The 26,953-nt window shown below is 33.5% G+C and overlaps 1 protein-coding gene across 2 annotated transcripts in view; it reads right to left on the reverse strand.

Moving 5' to 3' along the window:
- Positions 1-26,646, reverse strand: part of LOC129943520 (facilitated trehalose transporter Tret1-like) — a 43,623-nt gene extending 16,977 nt beyond the window's left edge. The window contains exon 1 of one of the 2 annotated variants that reach the window (XM_056053029.1): positions 26,517-26,646. The gene's annotated coding sequence lies outside the window, so the exon portion shown is untranslated. Of the gene's footprint in view, positions 1-25,545; positions 26,115-26,516 lie in introns of those variants that run through there. The other variant, XM_056053028.1, reaches the window with a different exon arrangement.
- Positions 26,647-26,953: the final 307 nt, after the last annotated feature.

The raw sequence follows: 26,953 nt of genomic DNA on the forward strand, positions 1-26,953 counted from the left end.
AATGAAGTTTCAACCCTAAATACTGTAATACCAACCTACTGTATTACCGACGGTGACGACAATATCTAATTCAATTGAATATAGTTTCAACTGTTTCTATTTTTTCTATATTTACCGTACATGTTACGAATTTTGAATGCTTTTGTCTGCGCATGTTGTTGCATCATGTTAGAGGTCCAATTAGCTTTACAGAATTTAAAATTGTCAATGGTCAGGAATGTCAAACCTACCGAGAAGCATGTGAAGCTCGGCGACTGTTAGAAAATGACAATCATTGGGATGAAACTATGGAGGAAGCTGTACAATGCCGATCGCCAGATAAAATCAGGGAACTTTACGCTACGCTTCTATCTTCTTGTGGTCTTTCTAACCCTCAAACTCTTTGGAATAAGTACAAAGAATACATGGCTGAAGATATTTTATATCAACTGCTGCAAGTACACACAGAAATTACTTTCAATGATCTTGTCTACAATAAAACGCTAATTATAATCGAAAACAAGGTTTTTACGATGGTTGGAAAAAAAATTAGATGATTTTGGAATGTCCAGCCCTCCAAGAGATAATGTGGATGATTTTGAAAATGAAATTGCACGAGAGCTAGATTACGATTTCATAGCACTGAAACATCAAGGGGCAGAATTAGTCAATAAGCATATATTAAGGTGTTGAAACTTCATTGTCTGTAGTAATTTTAAAAAATTATTGATCTCAGCCAAGCAATAAAATTTAGTTATTATATTGACTCATTTCTAAAGGGTGATTTTTTTGAGGTTAGGATTTTCATGCATTAGTATTTGACAGATCACGCGGGATTTCAGACATGGTGTCAAAGAGAAAGATGCTCAGTATGCTTTGACATTTCATCATGAATAGACTTACTAACGAGCAACGCTTGCAAATCATTGAATTTTATTACCAAAATCAGTGTTCGGTTCGAAATGTGTTTCGCGCTTTACGTCCGATTTATGGTCTACATAATCGACCAAGTGAGCAAGCAATTAATGCGATTGTGACCAAGTTTCGCACTCAGTTTACTTTTTTGGACATTAAACCAACCACACGAATGCGTACAGTGCGTACAGAAGAGAATATTGCGTCTGTTTCTGAGAGTGTTGCTGAAGACCGTGAAATGTCGATTCGTCGCTGTTCGCAGCAATTGGGTTTGTGTTATTTGACCACAAGGAAGATTTTACGCAAATATCTTGGTGTAAAACCGTATAAAATACAGCTCGTGCAAGAACTGAAGCCGAACGATCTGCCACAACGTCGAATTTTCAGTGAATGGGCCCTAGAAAAGTTGGCAGAAAATCCGCTTTTTTATCGACAAATTTTGTTCAGCGATGAGGCTCATTTCTGGTTGAATGGCTACGTAAATAAGCAAAATTTCCGCATTTGGAGTGAAGAGGAACCAGAAGCCGTTCAAGAACTGCCCATGCATCCCGAAAAATGAACTGTTTGGTGTGGTTTGTACGCTGGTGGAATTATGGACCGTATTTTTTCAAAGATGCTGTTGGACGCAACGTTACGGTGAATGGCGATCGCTATCGTTCAATGCTAACAAACTTTTTGTTGCCAAAAATGGAAGAACTGAACTTGGTTGACATGTGGTTTCAACAAGATGGCGCTACATGCCACACAGCTCGCGATTCTATGGCCATTTTGAGTTAAAACTTCGGGGAACAATTCATCTCAAGGAATGGACCGGTAAGTTGGCCACCAAGATCATGCGATTTGACGCCTTTAGACTATTTTTTGTGGGGCTACGTCAAGTCTAAAGTCTACACAAATAAGCCAGCAACTATTCCAGCTTTGGAAGACAGCATTTCCGAAGAAATTCGGGCTATTCCGGCCGAAATGCTCGAAAAAGTTACCCAAAATTGGACTTTCCGAATGGACCACCTAAGACGCAGCCGCGGTCAACATTTAAATGAAATTATCTTCAAAAAGTAAATGTCATGGACCAATCTAACGTTTCAAATAAAGAATCGATGAGATTTTGCAAATTTTATGCGTTTTTTTTAAAAAGTTCTCAAGCTCTTAAAAAATCACCGTTTATTATTATACCCTTACCCTTTATCTCTCATACTTATTTAAATTTTCCACTGCGGGCGAAGCCGGGGTTAAAAAGCTAGTATAATATAAAATTTAATTCAAGTCTCTAGCGTTATTGGACGGAAATATTTAGGGTTAACAAAAATATTCACCTTTTTTTTTTAAATTATTGCTATCGTGAAAAAATTACCCACGCAACTTTCTAGAGAACCTTTTCTCCATCTTTCTGCACTATTATCTGTATAACAAAACGTATATACACACGCACTCACAGACATTCTTCCAAAAATGTTTTATTTCGACTCTAGGGACCTTAAAACCTCGAGAAATGTCAAAATTTTCAATTCGTCAAATCGGGCACATTACAAACAAAAAGCTTTCAAACAAAACATTGGCTGTATGTTGGCTACCCTTCTGAAGTAATACAAACAGCTAAAAACTTTAATTTCCAAGTTAGAACCAATACTTTGGGTTGTAGAATCGTACGACGGAATTGGGGACCCACTTTTTTCGACCTCTCCAATATCGTAATGTCAAGTTTGATTAAAATATCGAGTTTAATATGCAATACTTGCCATAAAGTTCGAATGTTTGTTGAGTAGAAAGATTTCCTTAAGAATTAATTAAATGTGGTAAATTTTTACTAAAAATTTGACTGAATTTTAAAAAGCTGTAAAAGTGATTTTCGACTTTACTAGCTTTTAAAAAAGGAAAGATATTGTCTTCAAACTTATTTCATCTCATAAAAAAGTATTATTTTCGCCATTCAGTAAAATTTTCATAAAAAATCCCACAGCAATTTATTTTAATTAAAATTTAAAATCTACAAAAAATAGTACACAAATTTAGTAAAAATTAATGTTCCATTCTCAATGTGTTGTGAATAAATGAAAGTATTGACTTCAAAATGCTTTCAATCTGTGCTAAATATTCTTAGCAAAATGCAATTTGTGTTTATTTATATAAGAAATATAAACTTTCAAGAAATTCTACTAAAATTGGTAAAAATAGTTTTTCGACTAAAAATTTCGTTAACCGAAAGAGATTTTGAAATCAACTGCATACATATTTCATAATATGCAAAATATTGTTGTTAATTTTGAACATACCATTGGAAGTTATTGTAATGGGTCTGATTTGTAAAATTAAAAATTTTGACGTTTCAATGTTGAAATAATAGATTTTTATCAAAATGTGTGCGTGCGTGTTTACGTACGTTTGCAACGTTTTTTCGTCGTCTATAGCTCAAGAAACAGAAGAGATATCGAGTTCAAATAAATTTTGTTATACAGATAAAAAGCAGAAAGATGCAGTTAAAAAAAAGGTGAACATTTTGGTGAACCCTAAATATCTTACCAACTAAGAACGCTAGAGACTTGTATTCAATTTTATATAATAAATTGTATTGTGATACCAAACAATTATATTTTTTGAAAAAATCCAATTAACGGTTTAAAAAGAAAAAAAAAACCTAGAAATGATTTTATTTCCAAAACAATTTTTTGCAGCGAAAAATAAAGTTTTTAACATCATTATCAAATTTTGAGAAAAATCGAATTCACAGTTTTTTTTACAAAAAAAAAACTTAAAGAGAAATTTTACAAAAGTTGGTATAAATTGATTTTCCACTCAAATAAATTTTCAAAAATTTAAGATAATGGCTTTTAACTAATTTAATCTTTTAAAAAATATTGTTGTTCATATTCAGTAAAATTTTGATACAAAATCGAATTCACAGCTTTTTAATTTCTGAATTATGCAATGGCTGGAAAAACAGAGTGTGGCAAGATATTCCACATTCGCAAAGTACGGCTGAAGAACAAATCTCTGTATTTGACACTACGACCGAAGTTGGGTTCAAACTCTTTTGATTTCACAGAAAATATTGTTTTCGATATTCAGTAGTTTTGTTTTAAGAAACAACAGTAGGTTTTTTTTTTCAAAAAAAAAATAAAATCTACAAACAGTACGGAAATTTGGTAAAAATTGATGTTCGGTTCTCTATATTTTTTCAAATTAATTTTGTTCATCTAATTTGTAAAAATTTAAGAAATGCTTCTAAATTGGTTAAACATTTTTTTCGACTAAAAATCTCGTTAAGAAAGCTAGATTTTCAAACTATTTCCTTATATGAAAAATATTGTTTGTAATTTAAGAATTTGTAAGAATAATTCAACTAACAACTTTTTTAACCCAACACGAAAACCTACAAACTTTTTAGCAAGACAAATAGACAGCCGGGAGGGAAAGTTTTCAGTGTGGGTCGCTTCCTAGCCTCTTATTTCAAGTGACAACTTTTTTAACAAAACACGAAAACCTACAAAAAACAAAAAACTAATAACAAATGGGTTTCCATTATTATTTATCTCACACAAAACATTGTTATTTGTTATGTATATTTTGTAAAAGTTTTAAGCAAGACAAATCGACTAAACGTGATGGGAAGTAATCAATGTGGCTCACATCCCAGCCTCATTTATATTTTAAAATAAACATGTCTGATTGTTGACAACATCCGTCCCAAAGGTGCGGTCAATATATTTTTCCAGTTGATCAATACAAGAGTTGAGTTCAATCTCGTGTTAGATAGGGTATCCTGGATATGTACGAGCAAATGCTTAGAACGAGAAAATAAAAACAAATTTCAGCTTTTCACGCAAAACAGGCAAATAATAAGATTTCGATATAATAAAGGTTCGTGTTTTATTAAACACAATTAAACAAGAAATTTAAGTTCAAGAAGTTATTTTATTAACTTTAAATTATTTTTAATATTTTTCTTACAAATAATACAAAACATAATTTGGACGTCTTAATGAAGAGTGAGTTGGACGAGAAGTGAGTTTGGACAACAAGCCTACTTAAAAAGGAGATGATCAAGATAGAACACCAACTATCATTGGTCAATCGATAAGCGTCGGTTCGTTGCTAGGCTGATAAGAAGGCTTACATTAATTATTGGTTGTTCTTCAGGTACATATTCATAGAAGATGAACTGAAGAAAAACCAAATGATAATAAATACAGTGTCACACTAAAGTATTTGTCTTGCAAGTACAAAGTATGGTGAAAAGCTATTTTATAGTATGTTCGTCAGGCAAATCGTGGGAGAACATTTTCTGTATATAACAATATATAAAATTATTATAAAATAAAATTTTCAATGGAACATTTTAATAATTCAACAAATTCATCGGACGAAATATTAAAAATTGAAAATGATCTCCAGATTCATTTAAATAATTCGACAACATTTTTAATGTATGTATATCAGTAATTTTCTTCATTTTAATAGATCAGCTGTTCTTCAATACGTAAAACAACTATGGAGTAAGAAACATGAGAAAGAAATATTTGACTGTAAACAGTCGAAATGTTTTTTCTGAACACTGTTTAATTTTAAAAGATATATGAAGGCAGTAAAAGCTACAATTTATCTTCTTTGATTTGAAGATTTCTAGCAACAATATAATTCGCAGTTGCTCTATGTAGCTCTGATCATATGGAATCCCGATTTATTCGGGAAAATATGCGTCAAGACAAGGTGTAATGGTCGTCTTCTGCTTCTGAGTTTTGATGAGCCCAACCATTACACCCGGGCGAATGTCCGTTCAAAGCGGGAGTCAAACTGACTTCCGTATACATGCTATATGCTTGTATGTAATCTGGAATGAAGAATTGCTTACTTGCACCTCCATGTGTGGGCTCCTGGGGAGCAAGTTGGAGAAATCAGTTCACCTCGATGAAGAATGATACTGATCAATTCATAATTATAGAAAATGACACAGCTTAGAACTGAACTGAGAAAATGCTCAACTTCTGAGCGAACGCAAGAAGCTACGGTTTACTTCCTTCCTAAAATTAAACTGTACGATTGGAGTTAAACACAGGACTGTCGTCCTTCCCCTAAGGGCCAGGGGTTTACTTCCTGATAAAAATGATACAAGCCCAATAAGTATCAGTAGATATACAAATCGAATGGCTAACTGTCATCGATATTTAATATAAGTTTAAAAAAGTCTGAAGTGGAATTAAAAATAATTTTTAGAATTGATGTACATTGTAAATAAAACTCGGCTGATTGCATCCCACAAGATGTCGGGTTATGGTTATCTTCGACTTCTAGGGTTATCTTCACTTCATCAAAGACTAAATTATCATACCACTGATGATGTGGTACCAGGGGATATGTTAAAGCCGCCTGGTTAATTCCAGGAACATATGTTGGGATTGCCTCCTCACAAGGAGTATCGTGGTGGCTATGGGTTATCCTATATGCATAGGGTATTGAATTTTATATTAATTAAAAATCAATATGAAGTTGGACAAAGCCAATACCAAAGGTTAACAAAGAGGTGAATTTTTTGTGTCTTGTAGGCTTAAAAAGAGGAACACACTTGATGCATTTCACCAAATAAGAGAGAGTAAATCTTTGCGTAAATCCTTTTGGTTTATTTCAAAAACTAAGCGAATATACAATGCAAGGGCAAACATTTTTATCGAAGATAATCAATTTCTTACAAAATCTATAAGAGTTCAATTGGACATATCTCTGTTCTCCGGCGGGGGTTTGAAGCCTGTCAAAAGAATAAGCTTTCTTTTAATTACTATTTTAGATGTGATTTTAACTACATATACCTACATCATGAAGATCTTACAACTCACCAAGCTAAGATTTTAAGCTTCAACACAAATTGTCTTAAAAGAACTATAATTTTTAAAAGTTTATAAGAAATATCGACATTTAAAACTATTATCAAGAAATTTAAAAGCAAAATGTTTTAATATCAATTTATGTGATCTTATGCACAAAAATGTTGCTTTTAATGGTGGAAAATAACTACAACTTTAATATAAGAGAATTTGAAAAGAAGCTTTATTTTATGTCTAAACTTTGTATTTCCTTATTTTATTTTGTGGCGCAAATGTTAAAAAAGCTGTTGATCAAATTTGTATAAATTGTGTAAGGCAAAATAATTTGAGATATCAGTTTTAAATATTTTGTATATATCTTAATATATATAATTCTTCTGTGAGTGTGTATGTCACTGAACTTCTTTTAAACGACTGGACCGATTTTGATGAAATTTTTTGTGTGTGTTCAAGGGGATCTGAGAATGGTTTAGACTCACAATTTTGTCCGCTGGACAATGTTTTTTTAATTAATTTTTAATTTATTAGTAGTTGTTGATTTTATCGAAAGTGAAAGATTACGATGCATAAAATTTAATCAAGCAAAACTTCGTGCTGAGGAGTACATTCATTTACGTGACGCCGTAATCGGCAACGTAGATGCAACGAACGAATATTGGAACCGCATATATTCTCCCATCATCATACACTGGTAGCCCCGTCATATGAAGGAATATATTCAAGATGCCATGACTTACGTATGTGCATACGGCCGACCTGATCTTTTTATCACATTTACGTGTAATCCAAACTGGGATGAAATCAAAAGTTTACTGTTGCCAGGTCAAACATCGATGCAGCGTCATGATGTCACTGCACGTGTCTTTAAACAAAAATTAAAATCTTTGATGAATTTGATTACACATTACTCGGATCCGAATGTTGATCCAGAATTGTTTATCATTGTTACTACAAATTTGATCCATGGTCCATTTGGCACTCTAAACATGATGTCGCCATGTATGGATAATTTAAAATGTACATAACGTTTTCCAAAACCATGTGAAACTGATACTATCACCAATGTGGACGGTTATCCATTTTATCGACGTAGAGACGTAGACAATGGTGGTCAATCATATTAATTGCGTCTGTCAAATGGTTTGAGAGTAGATATTGATAATCGCTGGGTAGTTCCATATTCGCCATTGCTGTGCAAAACCTACAAAGCGCACATAAAAGTCTATCAAATACATCTGTAAGTATGTTAACAAAGGTAGTGATAAAGCTATATTTGCTTTCAAAATGTTAACGACAATGACGAAATAACACGTTATCAAATGGGTCGATACATAAGTAGTAACGAAGCTATTTGGCGCATTTTTACGTTCCCTATACATGAAAGGGATCCTGCTGTTATACATTTGGGTGTGCATCTTGAAAACGGACAGCGTGTTTACTTTACAGAAGAAACTGCACTACAACAGGCTTTGACGGCTCCAAAAAGAACTCTTACTCAATTTTTTAACCTTTGTAGTCGACAAGATGCTGTTGGTCAATTCGCAAGGACGTTGATGTACACTGATGTTCCTAAATTTTTTACATGGAATAAACAATCAAAGAATTGGGAACCGCGGAAACGAGGCATTCCAGTAATAGGATTCGCTGATATATTTATGACAAAAACTTTAGGTCGATTATATACAGTTCATCCAAAAGCAACGCGAATGTTTTTTTGCGTTTATTACTGGTTAACGTCTCTGGACCGACGTCCTTCCAATATTTGCGAAAAGTCAATGGTACTTCATACGACTCTTTCTTCGATGCGTGTCGTGAGTTACATTTATTGGAGGATGATAAGCATTGGGATCTCACACTTGCAGATGCAGCACTGAGCTCATCTCCACAACAAATTCGTCAATTATTTTCAAAAATATTGACAACGTGTTTTCCGTCTGATGCATCTGCCCTGTGGAACAAATATAAAGACTCAATGAGAGAGGATATTTTGTATCGGACTAGAATTACTAATCAAAATCTTAATATTGAATTCTCCGCCGAAATATATAACGAGTCATTAATAATGATTGAGGATATTTGTATTCTTATTTCAAACATGCCGCTCATTCATTTTGGAATGCCAGCGGCGAATCGCCCAGCAGTAGACATCATCAACAGCGATGTTCAACGTGAACACCAGTTTGATAAGACTTCTTTGGCTATTTTTGATGCGGAAAATGAACAATTGCTTACTGCTGAACAACGAAATGTATATGATCAAATTAACGTTTCAATTGCAGCACAACATGGTGGATTCTTTTTTTAGACGCTCCTGGTGTCACTGTTAAAACATTTCTTATCGCACTGCTACTTGCGCGGATTCGATCTCAAAATCATATTGCATTCGCCATTGTTTCATCAAGCATTGCAGCAACGTTACTTGATGGTGGAATATACAACGAGTCATTAATAATGATTGAGGATATTTGTATTCTTATTTCAAACATGCCGCTCATTCATTTTGGAATGCCAGCGGCGAATCGCCCAGCAGTAGACATCATCAACAGCGATGTTCAACGTGAACACCAGTTTGATAAGACTTCTTTGGCTATTTTTGATGCGGAAAATGAACAATTGCTTACTGCTGAACAACGAAATGTATATGATCAAATTAACGTTTCAATTGCAGCACAACATGGTGGATTCTTTTTTTAGACGCTCCTGGTGTCACTGTTAAAACATTTCTTATCGCACTGCTACTTGCGCGGATTCGATCTCAAAATCATATTGCATTCGCCATTGTTTCATCAAGCATTGCAGCAACGTTACTTGATGGTGGACGGACTGCGCATTCAGCACTTAAATTTCCTTTGAACGTTCATACAAATCCCGAAGCAATGTGTAACATAAAGAAGCGTTCAGGCATGGCTGAAGTTTTGAGAAAATGTAAAATTATTATCTGGGATGAATGTACAATGGCCCACAAGCATTCGCTTGAAGCTCTCGACAGGTCCCTGAAAGATATCAAAAATAATGCTCGGCTTTTCGGTGGTGCTCTACTGCTGCTGTCTGGTGATTTCAGACAAACATTACCAGTCATTCCACGCGCGACATATGCAGACGAAATAAACGCATGTTTGAAAGAATCCTATCTATGGCCAAGTGTCACTAAATTATGCCTTACTATTAATATGCGCGTTCGACTTCAAAATGATCCATTAGCGTCAGGATTCTCTGAACAATTTTTAGACATTGGCAACGGTAAAATTCAATTGTATAAAGATACACAATATATTCGACTTCCAGAGACTTTTTGCAACTTTTGACGAAGTTGTCAACTATCCTGTAGAGTTTCTAAATTCACTAGATTTACCTGGAATGCCACCACATAATTTGCGACTGAAAATTGGCTCACCTATAATTTTGCTTCGAAATTTAAATGCCCCAAAATTGTGTAATGGGCAACATTCTTGAAGCCACTATTTTTAGTGGAAAATTTCAAGGTGAAGTTGTACTTTTACCACGGATCCCAATGATTGCTTCAGATTCGCCTATACCATTCAAACGTTTACAATTTCCAATCCGCTTGGCATATGCTATGACTATAAAAAGGTCACAAGGCCAAACAATGACAATTTGTGGCTTAGATTTAGAAAACCCATTTTTTTCTCACGGCCAATTATATGTTGCGTGTTCCAGAGTTGGAAAACCATCGAATTTATTTATTTATACACCTCAGGGTTTAACCAAAAATATTGTACATCCAATGGCATTACGATAAATTAAGTTTTTGTAAATAAAAAAAATGTATTTTTTAAATAAAATAGTTTGAGTGTAAGCTTTTTTACCTTTAATTAAAACAAGTTGAAGATTTCATTACACATACTCACACGCTATCGATTAGTCTAATTGTAATAAATTTACAGGTAATGACGTTAGTTATTTTCATAACATTTGAATAATAATTTTTATCAAAATGGTCAAGAATGTGTTAGCTTATTAAAAAAAGTTTGAAATTTTCAAATTAATGACGTGTAGACAGGACAACGTCTGTCAGGTCCGCTAGTTAACTATATAACTTAAACATTCAAACGCTTTTCCAAAAGAAGCACAAATTTGTTCAAACAATTCATTTAACATCGTTTTATTTTGACTATAAATATCTATTAAATGTATAATTAATTGAATTGTTATTATTTTTCTAGGTTTTCATTATTTAACCTCGTTATCCGATTATTTAATGTCTGGCTATGAAGCGTGACTTACATTAGTTTCGTAAGTATAATGTAAGTGTAACTAGCGAAATTTTATTATTAATAATCTAAACTTTGTTCATTGAAGCAAAAAAGTTATTCAAAACCTAATAAATATAATATTTTTTATATTTCTGAAGTCTACTTTAAGATCCAACAATTCTATTGTGATTTTGTTTTGTTAAAACATAAGATTAAAAGCAAACAATATTTACTGACACATTATAAATATTTTTTGTTTGAATTTTTATAAATATATATGTAGTATCTACCAAAAGTTGAAATTTTTAATCTCAGCTGGAGAAAAATAATTAAATGACGTCGATACATTTTTGATAAATTGCTCCGATAATAATTTTATCAAAATTTAAAAGTTTTTATTGCGCAATGTCTTTGACCTTTGTAGAATAAGCTATCAATAAAGGTGTTTATGTGTTTCAATATGATAAAATATTGATAACATTTAAATTTTATCTGTCTGTACGTTCGCTATAATCTTAAAAACTACTGAGCGGATTTTCATGAAACTTACATTTATCGACAGAGTTGTTAATGGGAAAAGTTAATGTGAATAATTTAATAAGTTTTAAGCAAGCAGTTGGAGAAATAAAACACAAAACTATGTTGAGATTGTTTCCCTTTTATATATTTTTAAAACATCTTTTTCAGCCATGACATTTGTCTATCTTTTGAAGAAAGGTTATTACCAAATTATATTGAAACTCCAATAAAATTAAACTTTAAGCAGTTTTAGTCACAATATTCGGAAAAAAGAAGTTGGGATGTGGCCCAATAAGTTATTGTCGATTCTTCTAAGACTTTGGAAGATACAAAATTTGAAGTCAATATATTTCTTTGTTCTTCTATTACTTGAGTTGAAAACTATTTCTTATCAGTATTTTGTATTATTAACCGCAATCGGGGAAATGCGGTAGTGGAGCGAGAATGTACTTTTGTATGAAATATGACAACGAACGGAATAATTCCAAAAGAGGTAACCAAGCTATGGCAAATCCTTCTATAGTCACTCCCACTGTAGTAAACCGCACATCGAATTTGGGAGTGCGGCATCTTTCATACAACAATGGCAATCGTGATGCTATCAATACTGAATCAGAAAAAAGATTAAGAAATCCTTCAGATTCAACAAAACGGACTTTTATCTACAAAACACTAACGAAGCATGGAATATTTGTTCCCTGGGCGCACCAGGCAGGTACAAGCAGGTCGAGCGTGAAATGCTTCGGCATAACATCAGCATTCTGGGTGTGAATGAAACCAAATGGAGAGGAAGAGCTGAATATACTGCAGAATCGGGCCAAACGAGAATGTAGTACTCTATTGAAGAGGAGGCAGACAGAGGTCCAAGACTCAACGGTGTAGGAATCATGTTGACTAAAGTAGCTACCAAAAGTCTTATATCCTGGAAAATGATTTCGGCGAGGATAAGACGGCGAGGTTTAGCTCAAAAATCAGAAAAGTCATCATTATTCAATGCTATGCTCCATAGAATGAGGCTTAAGCGGACAAAAAGACCTCTTTTTATACTCATCTAAATTCGGTGTACAACGGTGTTCCAGGGGCAATATCATTGTCATCATGGGCGACTTTTATGCCAAAATTGGTTCTGGTAGGCCTCGAACGAGTTATGGGTAAGCATGGCTTAGGGCAACGTAACGAAAATGGTGAAATGCTTGTCGATTTCTGCAACGTTCGTCAAATTGAGATTGGGGGTTCTTTATTTTAGCACAAGACCTGCCACAAAATCACCTGGGAATCTCTTGATGGTCGAACGAAAAATCAAATTGATCACTTCATTATACAGCAGAAATGGAGGAAGTCACTGTGCGATGTTCGTAACGAAAGAAAGGCTGATGCAGGTAGTGCCCATCACTTGCCGCTGGGTTTGCTTCGTTTACGAACAGCTGCTCAAGCGTTCCAAACGACCTAATGTACGTCGTTTATTCGTCACCATACTCGGTGACAAAGCATCGAACATACAAAATGCTGGCTTATCGGAAAGAACACTTAAAATTAGCATCAATTCAGAAAGTGGTGCTCAGCGGAAATTGATTCTACGAAACGAGTATGGAGTAAGGGTGGACAAACTTGCGGAAAATGCGGAACATGCTGCAGGAAGATGGAACGCAAGGGAGCTATAAAATCACTAAGGACATTGTCGGGCAGCTTAGTTGGACTAACACTAACCATCCCGCGTTAGATTTAAACGGCAACGTTTTACTGACGATAGAAGATCAGCTACGAGGACAGAAGGAGCACTTGTGCGCTGCTAAATGGTGACCACAATGCATAATTAAATCCACAATTGAACAACATGCGCAGATCTTTTAGGGGTATTGCCACCAGTCCCCCAACAAGTAATGCGTGACATCTTCTAAAAAAAAACAAAGCAGCTGGTCTTGATGGTATTCCCGCAGAATTCCTAAATTTGCTTAAACTCGTGCAGGCTGTCTGGGAGAGTGAAACTTACGCAAGGGGGAGTTATTTTAAAGTTACCAAAGAAAGGAAACCTCAAAAACTGGTTTTCCAAAGTTAATGACAACTATTATTCTCGAGAGGATTAAGTCCAGGATCGAGTCTACCCGCAGTGGCCACATCAACACCTTGCGAATCATACTCGAACAATCATCTGAGTGCCAATCACAGCTATACCTAATGTTTGTAGATTTTGAGAAGGCGTTTTATCGGTCAATATTGAATGCATCTGGAGATCGCTAATTGCGCGAGGAATCCCTGAGAAAATTGTCGCTGTTATTGAAGAATCGTACAACAACGGAAGGTGTTTTGTGTTGCACAATGGACAGCTTTTTGCTTCCTTCGATGTGCGTCAAGAAGTGAGACAAGGAGATGTCGTGTCACCAATTCTGTTTTTGATGGCGATTGACGATGTGATGAATGCCAGCCTAGCCAGATAGATTATGCTGACGAGACATGTCTTATGGCAAACAACACGGCAGGCTTAAATCAGATGTGTCGTTCGCTGCAATTGAATGGAGAGGTGGCTGGCTTAAGGATTAACACAAATAAGACCAAAGTAATGACCACGGGCCAAAGCACACAAGTTATTCTAAGGCAGGGGACCATAGAGGAGGTCGAGCAGTTTTATTATCTGGAAAGTTTTATAGCTCTCGATAGTGAAACGGACCTGAAAGTTAACAGTGGAATAAACAAAGCCCGTAGGTCATTTGGAATCCTTTCTCCTGTGTGGAACTCTAGCAAAACATCGCTACGCATCAAGTTGAAACTCTTCAAATCCAACGTCAAATCAGTGCTGTTATATGCTTCTGAATAATGGAAGTGTTCTGTCAACATCTCTAGCAGACTATAAGCTTTCGTTAGTCGTTGTCTGCGCTCTATTCTGAAGATCCGGTGGCCGCAAACTATTTCTTACATTGAGCTGTGAAATAGGACCGGCCACAGAAAATTGGACGTAGACCCCATGCAAGAGAAATGGCGTTGGATAGGTTATACATTGAGGAAACCGGACGACAATATAGCAAAACAATCCTTCCAATAGAATCCCCAGGGTAATAGACGCCTTGAAAGACCAAAGACAACTTGGATGTCATCAGTTTTGAAGGAGGCTCGGTCTCAAAGTATTCAATCGTGGCCACAGCTGAGGTCAGTTCAGTTGCGGTGAATCGGGATAGATGGAAGAATCTTGTTGCTACCCTATGCTCCAGGAGGAGTTAAAGCGCTGCTGTACTTGCAGCCGGACAACATATTTTTTGTTGTTTTTGTAGGTTTTAGTGTTTTGTTGAAAAAGTTGACAGTTGTTGTTTATTTTTGCTAATGAGATTTTTTACTCGAAAACCACTTTTTACCAATTTTAGTAGCATTTCTTGAAAATTTATATTTCCTTTATAAAGAAATACTGATTGAGTTTTTCTAAGAACAAATTTAACAACAAAATTAAGCATACAATAAAATCATTTTGAAGTCAATATCTTCATTTTCCTGCGAGATATCGAGAATCAAATATAATTTTTTACCCATTTTGAGTACTATTTTTAGTAGATTTTAATTTTTATGAAAAACTGACTGTTTTTTTTATACTGTGTGTCGATAATTTTCGTTAAAATTTTACCAGATGTCAAAAAAGTTATTCATCGTTGCATAAAATTATTTTGGAGATAAAATTGTTTTTTGTTCGTAAAATATTTGAGATGACAATTTTGGAACGTGCATTTCTTCAAAGCAAAACCTTATGAAGGTTAACATTTAAACCATTTGTGTATCAAAGTAAGAAACATATACGAGTATTCTTCATTTTTATTTTTGTCTCAAGTTCTGTTGAACTCAATAAGTAGATATACAATACAAAGAATATAAAACATAATTACTTTTATAGGACATATTAAAATTCTTAATCTTTACTGTTTTATTTTTTTATTAATGAGTCTTAAAATCTTAATATTTAGAAGAAATTATTGTTGAAATAAAAGTTCAAAAAAACAGGGTCTTTATGGTAAATGGCGTAAAGGAGCTTACTTGTTTTATAAACTCGTGGTAGATCTTATAAATTTTACTATCGGTTATAAAAAAGAACTCAAATATTCTAATTATGTGACAGAAAAGTTTAAAAAAATTCAGTGTTTTCAATTGATTTATTTCATATTATCATAAACCTTGAAAGAACCTTGTTTATTAGGTTCTATAACTACACGAGTTTCATCTTCAAGATTGAGGAGCATTGACATGAACCTATACTTTCATTTGGTTTTAAAGAAAAATGTTTAAAGGTGTTAAATCACGTGATCACATTGGCCAATTATGATTACCTCTTCGAAAATAAACTTTTCTTGCAAAATTGAGAACTGCAAATTGCGATTGCAATTTCTACACCATTTTTAAAGTAAAGTTAAATGTGTTGTTAAACTTGCATCGTTCCATTATTAGAAATAGCGTGAAAAGTGGCAGCTTCCCAAAAAGAAGGAAATTCAATACAATATCTTTGGTTTAGAATACGAAATAATTGGGTTTATTGATAATAAAGCTCACAACAAGCATTTAAACACGTAAAAGAAAATTATTTTCGTGTAAGTTTCGGAACGTGTTAGTTTTTCATTTAACTTGATTTGAGTTTTTCTTAAGCGACAGTAGAATGTTAATTTGATAAAATGCAAAAATAAGAATGTCAATACAAAATATTTGTTTAGAGAGCAATTTATTGCGACACAGAAATCGTGTCAAAAAAATAAACTTTAATTATTCTCTCAATCAAAGTTTTAAAAAAATGTGTTCTCATGAAGCATCAAAATTCAACTGCAGCAATGATTTGTTCATTCTAAGTTATAATCAAAACACTAAACTTATAGTACGAGTAATTGTCAAGCTTGGAAATTGTAGGTATGAGAAGATTTCCGGCGGCTTTGTGCACTTAGTTAGAATTTAAGCACTAAATAAACACTAGACTAAGCGACAGCGAAAAGAGTAATTGTTATCGTCTGAAATCATCTTTAACAAATAAATTGAAAAGAAAAATCACATTTGTTCATACATATTCAATTTGTTTTTGTTTGTTTACTTAAAAAGTTTCACACACTATTTGTTTAATGCAAAATAAATGCACTTTTCTGTATGGAACAGAACGTCAAATACGTCATTCATTCTGACAAATAGTTTAGTCATAAGTCAAACAAAATTAAAACAAGCACCTCGGAATGTACCAAAATAAATCAAATAGTTTATAATAAGTCACTTTACTCTTTTTTTTTTCAAAAGTTAATTTTGTATAAAAGAGTAGTGTAATTTATATTTTTTCAGGTCCAAAGCAGCAGAACTATCTACTGCAACCAGCAGTAAAAGTTTTTGACAAATAATAAAGATATTTAAGGGTGGCGATTTTGTTTTCATGGCGTCCATGTGGCAATGCATTCCACATTCGCACAGTACGGCTAAAGAACGAATCTCTGTATTTGACAATACGATCGAGGGTATATTAACGATCATGTCTAGAAGCTAGTGTACTATGGTTGAACTGTTTAAGGGAAGGATTGCAACTGGCTATTTCTTCAGAGCATAAACAGGTAAAATAACGGTAAGAGAGGGTGAGACAAGAAACATTTCGACGATGTTCTAGTGACGTAAATGATCTTATGAAGATAATATCACCAATCAATCCAAATGCCCTACGTTTATTACTGTCCAAGAGGCTTAAGCAAGTTGCAGGAGCACCAGCCCAGATATGGGAGTTATACTCAAGCTTTGGACCTATAAAAGTTTTGTAAATCTTACGGCATTTTTAGTGACATGCGTATGTGATCGCTCCACAAAAGGTGGTTGTTGATACGCACACCGAGAATATCGAGATGTTAAGTTCCCTCGATGGAGGCTATATCTCGTTTAAACGATACAAGACGGCATTGGGTTTTCGAAGCATTAAATTCTACGCTGTTTTTTAATCCCAATTTTACAATGCTCTTCAGGTCGGAACTTAATGAGCTTATTAGTTCCACATTCGAAGAAGAGGGAAAACGAATACGAAAAGCCAAGAGTACCTTCGTCAGCGAACCAATGTATTGGATTAGTAGTTGCAGACAGGAGATCATTTAAAAAAAATGAGAAAGAGTGTTGGGGATAGAACAGAGCCCTGGGACACACCATCATTTATTTTGTGGTTTTTAGACTTGAATCCATCCAATACAAATTATATTGAACGTTTCGAAAAGTAATTACTAATCCAATGAAGGAGGGATTCATGAAAATCGAGAGCACGCGTTTTCGATAAGAGAGCTTAATGCCAAACCCTATCAAATGCTTTCGAAGTATCAAGTTCAATAATCTTTCTTTCTCCAAAGCGATGTAAAGATTTGTTCCACTGTTCGGTGAGATGAACCATGAGATCACCAGTGGACCAATTGCTACGAAAGCCGTTTTGTCGGTCATTATAAGAAGCTCTCGATCTTCGAGACATTTCCTGAGCTGATAATTAATCAGCGTTTCCATGACCGTGGAAAGAAGGGACGTAAGTGCAATCGGTCGGTTATTAGACGGTGAGGAGGATTCACCTTTTTTGGGAATAGGCTGAACAAATCCAGTTTTTCATCCTCAGAGTAGGATAGATGAAAAAGCTTACGCAGGCATTTTGCCAGCGTTAAAGAGCACCTCTTCAGAACAATAGCGGGGATACCATCCGGACCAGCGGATTTATGAATGTTGAGATCTTAAAGAACTCTTGCTACAGTGCGAGTGAAAAAGATTGAATTACTAACTCACTCACGTACCTACAGGCGGAGTCATAACAATAACACTCACTGGCTGCGTTTAATTGGTGCAAACTGCCTAGCAAAAAGATTAGCTTTCTCTAAAGGGCTAACAAATATATTGTCATTGACAACGAGCGTAGTAACCGAGGAAAAGGAAGTATTAACAATTTACCAAAATTTGTTACTGCCTTTAGGATATTGCAATATGAGTTGCCTTAATTTTTGGTCATGTAAAAATTTGGTTCGTCGAATACGGGCATTGCATGTATCATTATAATTTACGAATTTCAAGGTAAGAAGTAATCCATTTCAGAAAAAGAGGTACAAGACAATAAATAAGACAGTTTGAGAAAAGTTTGATTATGAGAAATTTTTTCAAACGCTTTGCTGAAGCATGTATGTACACCATATCAACTTATTTTTCGTTTTCTAAGGCTCTTAGAGTAAAGGAAACGAACTCTACAAGGTGTTTGGTGTGCTGGGCAGTTAAATTCCACAACAGAAGCTAAGGAGTTTATATAAAATGCTTTTAACTTTTTTTTGGAAAACGAGGAGGTTAAGCAACTGGTCGAAAGCTTATCACATGCCCTTTCGGTCCCTTCTATACTGAATTGGAGTTATAAAATATATTTTTCATTTTTAAGCAAATGTTTCTTGAAATAAAGATAAATACAAAATTTTAGATAGAGAAGCTGAAAGAGAAGAAGAACATTTTTTGGAATATGGCAGGAAGACCATCAAAGCCCATCATCAATAAGTTATTTTATTATTTGTTTTCAATGGATGATGGAGAAATACAATCCGGTACGAATAGATCCAACGAAAAATTTGGTAAATACTTAAAATAGGTTACGCCGCGATCGAAGTCTACGAATAAGGGACTGTGGCTTCTTCAACAGACGTATTTTCAAAATCAATTGAAACTCTGTTAATATAATCTATGAAAACTACATTAAATAGAATGTAAAGTGGGATTAACTTCTAACTAGGCATAAGTTAAGGTAGAAACCTAGTAGCAAGCGAGGGTGATAATTAGCAATAGCTAAAAGAATTTGGGACAAAGAGTGAGTGATGAATTTTGGGTCAATTGAGAATATAAGGTCATGTTGTGGGTTCATATTATTTAAAACGTCAAACGGAATGGCAGTAAAATATTATTTACGACTTGATATACAATGCCTTATTCTTGCAATTTTAAAACAGCAACTTGACTTATCTCTCATACTTATTTAATTTCTCCACTGCGGGCGAAGCCGCGGGTAAAAAGCTAGTAAATTATATAATTATTATGCAATACTAGTACTGTATAAAAATAATAACAATTTTTATAATTTAAAACTTAAGATAAATACAAAATAATTTAAATAACTTGTTATATAATTTACTACCTTTTTAAGTATGAGAGATAAAGGGTAAGGGTATAATAATAGAAATGAGTCAATATAATAACTAAATTTTATTGCTTGGCTGTGATCAATAATTTTTTTTAAATTACTACAGACAATGAAGTTTCAACACCTTAATATATGCTTATTGAAATGCAACAACAAATGTTAAAATATATTTCACCGTAACAAAAATAAATAATTCTGAATTCTAACAATTTAAAAAAATAAAATAGAAAGTATTAATTTAAGATATTTTTATAGACAATGTTATAAGTTTTCCCGTCGGGTGCAAATATGTGTAAATTCTGGGCATTAGATACACGTGAACAGGCTACATAAAGTTGACCATGAGAGAAGCATGAGTTTTCTAAATGTACTCCTGCTACCTGTAATGTTTGTCCTTGTGCCTTGTTTATAGTAACAGCAAAGCTAAGCTTGATATCCGAGGTATTATAACACTATTTCCCTTACCGACACCTGTTGAAATAGTAGCACCAAGTATGTTCTGTCCCAATTTTGTAATCCGAAGCTTTGTTAAATTACATAGCCGGGGAGCATCTAGATTTCGCATAAGCATTACTGGAACATTTAGTTTCAATTGAAGTTTATGTGACGGTACACCCGATAGTTCGTGAATTTAAAAACTCCACAGGATATGAAGTACTTAGTTCCGTATCCATAATTGTATCCATTGACAAATATTCCTTCATTTCTCTTTGAACCTTTTTGGTGCTAATATTCCTCTTGCACGCAACCACTGATCACTACACAAATTTTGTTGCAATTCCGGAAAAACATTAGCAATGAGATCCACATCACTTTCTACTAAATTACAAAATTCTCTTGACAGTGATATTTAGCCTTCAGCGTCAACGTCTAAGCAACCATCATCAATTTTCAACAACATTTCATTATGAAGTTGCACTCTCATATACGTTTTCAGGTGGAGTTTTTCAACTGTCGGCCATAAGCTTGATGATTTAATGCACGCTTGCATTTCATCTGCTGGTGCCCCCCTTTGAATCACTGGGAGGGTTTGACGGAAATCACCAGCCAATAAAACTACCATGCCTCCCATTATATCCGTACTATCTGGAGGGTCCGGTTTAAAGCTTATATAGCGTTCTTGTAAGACATTGTACCCCACACTAAAAGCTTGCATTCTCGCAGCATCCTACCACCTGAACTATTTTTACTAAAATTACAGATGGGCGAATCTTTCTGTGCCAAATTTAAAGGTAATTTTAAAACGGAAACGGAAACGGAGTCTATTTTACGTAAAACTTGATGGAAAACATTATTTTGCTCTGGAAGTAATTGAGGGACTAATTCTGCCCCTTGATGTTGCAGTGCCATGAAATCATAATCTAGCTCTCGTGCAATTTCATTTTCAAAATCATCCACATTGTCTCTTGGAGGGCTGGACATTCCAAAATCATCTAATTTTTTTCCAACAATCGTAAAAAACTTGTTTTCGATTATAATTAGAGTTTTATTGTAGACATGTTTATTGAAAGTAATCAGCCCTATCATGAATTCCATCGTAATCGGAAATTTTTACGAATCCCGCAAAACTGTATCATGAAATCCGTTCGTAATGCAAAATTGTATGAGATTTTCCACTACGCACGGATTTCACGATACAATTTTTCGGGATTCGTAAAAATTTCCGATTACGATGGAATTCATGATAGGGCTCAATGTCTGTGTACTTGCTGCAGTTGATGTAAAATATCTTCAGCCATGTATTCCTTGTACTTATTCCAAAGAGTTTGAGGGTTAGAAAGACCGCAAGAAGATAAAAGCGTAGCGTAAAGTTCCCTGATTTTATCTGGCGATCGGCATTGTACAGCTTCCTCCATAGTTTCATCCCAATGATTGTCATTTTCTAACAGTCGCCGAGCTTCACATGCTTCTCGGTAGGTTTGACATTCCTGACAATTGACAATTTTAAGTTCTGTAAAGCTAATTGGACCTCTAACATGCATTCAAAAGCATTCAAAATTCGTAACATGTACGGTAAATATAGAAAAAATAGAAACAGTTGAAACGATATTCAATTGAATTAGATATTGTCGTCACCGTCGGTAATACAGTGGGTTGGTATTACAGTATTTAGGGTTGAAACTTCATTACTAGATGCTAGATGATGCTAGATGGCGTTGAAGTAGCTAAATTTGACGATATTTTGACAAACAATTTTCTTATTTTTCGTAATTTTTTTTTATTTTTTTTAATAAAAAGTATCCTTTGTTACTTCTAATACCTTTAAGAGTGTATGTGCAAAGTTTCATGGTGATCGGTTTAGTAGTTTTTGCGTGAAAGCAAATAATATTAGTATGAAGTATGATATTACACTAGCGTCACAAAGCGTGTTTTATGATTAGTTCCTCATCTTTTTTTAACATCTTTCTAGCTTTGCCAAAGTGCAACCGTTTCAAATTTGGGCAGCTGTCACTTTAATAGTTGTCATCTACTACTACATCATTAAACAAGAAAATGCCTGATCGTTAAAAGAAGTGATAAAAATTGTTGGAGAGCAAGATCTTGTGACTTTCTGCTTTGAAAGCCCTGCTAAGATAAGTTCTATTTTAATAATTTATTCAAATCCTTAAACATGGAAATTTTAAAGTAATTAAAAGACAAACACCAGCAAATGTGTGAATTGGTCATGAAAAATTTCGTTAATTGTACGAGTATAGTGCTGAAACTGTAGAATATTTCTTCAGTCTTTTGTACTACGATTTTGACCAAGGTACTGACCCACCAGGTAGATAACATTGTTGATAATAATTTGACTTAATTCAGTATTTGCATTTCGTTATCAAAACAACTTTGTTTTCAAACAACATAATTTAGATAATTCAATAAACTTACACTTTTTATTTCGAAGGCATAACTGAATTAATAGCCATTACAAGGTTTACGTCACAGATAAAGTTAATAAAAGTTTAATTTTTGAAGGAAATACCAGCAATTAATACGGTAATAATTATTATAGATTAGTTGTTTCGGATTAAAGTATGACGTATATAACAAATAGAGAAAACAAACCATTTTAAAGTTGGGGTGTGCATTAATTTTAGATTTAACCATTTTTAATGTTAACAGTTAAAATAGAAGTTTTATCGAAAAAATGTAAATTGTCAAAAATTTTACTGTCTCGGATAAAATTGAGATTACTTCCAATGCCTTCAAGTAATTTTATGATTAAAATCGATGCGGACCAATGAAATACGCTTGTTAAATGTTTGGACATTCGCATTTAAAATAGTGTTAACGATGGAAGTAGACCAAACAGGTACAATTTTTGATAACACTATTCGGACTAAAATATTTGTTTGCATATTCATTTATAAAAGTTTTTGAAAATTTTACGAAATACTGAATAATAAATTTGATTTAAGCTCTAAAACTTGACGCCATATAATGATTTTGTAGTCGGATTGAAATGAATGTCCATAACTCCCATAGAAAAAGTGAATCTAATTGACAGGAACAAAAATCTTTTATTAGTTAAACCTTAAGAATATTTTTGTAGCATAAAGAATCTCATTTTCAATCTTGAAACCACGAAAATCTTATTTATTTCGTGGTTTCAAGTTTGTAGCTCTGAATTTTTACACTTGTCAAACTTAATTGTAACTTGGAATTCCATAATAAACAATCAAGAAAAGGTGGTAGTTGAAGAGAATGGAAGTTGTGCTGATGATGATAAATCCAGCGTTTATAGAAATTGAATGATTGAAGATCATGACTTGAACGCTTTTTTGGACTTAACAAAAAGCCGTTCACCAAAACCAATTATAAATTAGAAACGACTTTTTGAACGATATTGTTTTCAACAATTAATATCGAATTTGTTCATGTGCTTCTTTTATGTGCATCGCCTTATTTCCAAAACCAACAAACTATTGACCACATACAATTAAAAATTGATAAACATTAATATTCGACTCCAGCATCTTGAAAACAAATGACAGTTGACTTTAAACTTATTTCATCTTATACCAAATATTGTTGCTAATATATTGTGAAATTTTTCGAACAAATTTATTGACAATAAAATAAAAGTAATATTAAAAGTAGAAACGTGTTTCGGTTTAAACTTTTTTTTGGAAACAAGAAAAGGCACTAAGGGAGTTTCATCAGTGTTAAAAACATGAATCTCTTTTAATTTGGAAAAAAAACTAAAATTAACTTTTGTTCAAAAACAGGTGTAAAATTTCTATTAAAAAGAATCTCCTTTGACTAAAAACTAGTCGAAGGTTCTTTTGAACTGTTAAATTGGAATTACCACAATCAAATTACTAATTTGCGCAGAAGGTTACTGGTTTAACAATTTTCCACTGCTACTTAAGGACGTCCTTTATTAAAATGCAAACTTATTCCAAAAGTTGTAGACACAAGTATTCAAAACTATTTAAAAAAAAAATCGACGAAGAAACCAGTGCATATCAATTATTAATTTTTAAGCTTTTTGAGATGGCATGCCTCTTAAATTGGGACATTTACAATTGAACAATTTACGTTGTTTGGAATGGACCAAATCTCTTTGATTGGTTCCTTGTCTGGGTACGACCAAAACAAGGGTCCAATTTTAACCCTCTAGCTTCTCCATTGAATGACCTCGTACTACTTCGTCGCTCAGCTCGTGATAAATAAGCTACAAGAATAATATTTAAAATGGAACCTTACGGTATTTTTAAACAAATCAAAAGCAATGGTTTTTCGAAAAGGAACAGGGTGCTTGGCTGCAAACGAGAAATAGTTATTAGGTTAGGACACATTTGAAGCAGTAAAAGAATACCAATTCTTAGGTTTCACCAAAGTAACGAAAGCATTTTCTTCGAAGAATGCGATTGGGACTGTTCGGCACAATGTTTATGGAAACAATGATATCTCATTTAGCTCTACAAAACGAGTATTTCTTGCAACTTCCGAAGCAGAATCTTGGGGTTGGCATCAATTTGAAACTGCCGAAAAACTCCTGAGATACTCCATAAAACATCAATTTCGGATACCAAACACAATTCCAAACTACATGCTTCCTGTTGAAACGGAACTTTTACCACTGTACCTTTATTCTTTAATCTATAAATCTTTATTTTAAATACTCGTATATTGTTAAACTTATATTTAGACACATTGAAAAAATAACTTAAAGCATTGCAGTCTTCATAGTAAAATCTAGAACTCCGTGGTTTGAAGAATGGATGAAGTTAGCTGAAATGTATGAACTTCGTGTCCACCTTTCCATAATTCTCTTTTGCAAAACCTGACAGATTGGAAACCTGATGGAAAGGCTAGATTCTAAGCTTAGGAATGATTATGTGGAACAAGGAACTCAGTCTTTACAGAGACATATTCAAATCTTCTGTATAATGTAGGAATGCAATGCAACAGTAGAGATAGAGATTTATGTTAAAAATGTTATAAATGTTACAAGTTGAAAAGTTAAATAAATCTTTATCTTTCTTATTGTTTCATACTGTTCTTCATAATATTATCACTAAAAATTTGTCTTTCAATCAGTTAAGAACCACTATACCACTATTACAATGTAATTTGTAATCTAAATTCAATTTGTCTTCAAATATAGCTCAAAGCTGGTTTCAAATGCCAACACAGAACTTAAGATCAAATCCATTAAGATTTTTAATTTTCGAAACTTAGACGTTGTAGAATTTTGAAACTAAAGATCGTGAGGACTTTCATTTGTCAGAATCAGCTTAAATAATTCAAAAATTTACAGTGCTTCCACAATAATTTACGAAACCAATAAAATTCCTTTACATCGAACATGTAAAACATTTAACACAAACTTTTAAGTCAGTTCAAATATTATGTAAAAACTATTTCCTTAAACATTTCAATAACTAGATATTATTTAAACTAAGACCATAGTCACGCTTGAAAAACACGCAATTCAAGTAAATTATTTTTAATGAGTAAGTCACAGTCATTCCCACTTTAGGTATACACTTACCCATTTTGAAAATTTTGTCTGTTGCACTTTAATCACAAAAATTAAGTCAAGTAAATAAATAATTATTTTTTTTTTTCAATTTTAATCTAATTTGTTTTTGGCAATTTAATTTTTTCTTTATCACAAAAACGAAGATTTATCACACTTTAAATCCCTTGACAGTCGGTGAAAAAGATTATTCAAATCCAAAAGATTGTTCAACAGGCTCTCTACTCGAATTAGAGCTACTACCGGCTATAATTTGAGAATTTTGTTTTAGTTCAGTGGTTTTGTGTTCCACACTTAACGACTTGATAGTTTATACTGCAGAATACTTAAACTCTGTTAATTATGAATGATTCTCGACACGAACAAAAATACAACTTATAGACTAAGTAAGTAAGAAAAGCTTTAGCTTTAGGCTAAACACTGCAAGTCAAGTATCTGAGAGTATCTACAAAAAACTAACAACACCAAGTTCTAGTCAAGGCGCAACAGCGACTAAAAATTTATAGAAGTTAGAGCAACTACAATTACTCGTGTACTACTTTACAACATGAACTTGCTGCTTAGACTGAAGACTGTTTCCGTACTAAGGACATAACATTGATTTGATAGCTCGATTCGACAGTAGTGGCAATCGTCGACGCGGCGTATGGCGCGAGGCGTGTCGGCAGACGACACAACAAAATCGCAGTTTTTTCCGATTTTTGTATTTATAATTTTTATGATGTCTATTGTCACATCAGAGTTTCTGATACGGCCAATTGCGTTGAGTGTTCTATGGAGGGTTGCGGGGGGTGCGAGATTTTGTTGACACTGGGGGCACTGATGATACCAAATTATAATTAGTCAATTAATTTTTTGTATTCAATTTTCTTTCGATTGGAATGATTGTGCCGCATATAGAAATTATTTTATTGTTTCGTTTTATTTTGTAGTTATACGGACCACCTAATAATGATTAGAGATTGAGACTTCTACTTACTTACCTGAACAATTGGAATAATTTAAAAAATTGTGTTTTTTGAAATAAAAAAGGACTAATTATTGCAATAATGATGGTAATGCTGTTTTATTAATGATTGTTAAATGTTTAGCTAGGTGAAGCAGAAGCTGGTAATTTTGTTCTTCAACTGTTTGGTTTATTTTATTTGGCTGATTAAAATTTGAAAATGGTATTTATTCACCTGAAGAATACAGATTCCATTTATAAGATGCTTAACATAAATTTAACTATAAAAAGGGATATAAATTAAAATGAACGTTATTTACTTAATTTTTTGTTGTTTTTAGAAAAAGTATTGAAATTTAAAAAGTCTCTTATCATTTTGAAATTTTTGATTTAGATTCTATTTTAAAGATGTACAAATATCTAGAGCTGATGTAAGATGGATGTTTTTATTTATTATTGTTTGGTAGACTTTTT

The sequence above is a fragment of the Eupeodes corollae genome, chromosome 1 (assembly GCF_945859685.1).
Source record: "Eupeodes corollae chromosome 1, idEupCoro1.1, whole genome shotgun sequence".
Taxonomy (NCBI): Eukaryota; Metazoa; Arthropoda; class Insecta; order Diptera; family Syrphidae; genus Eupeodes; species Eupeodes corollae.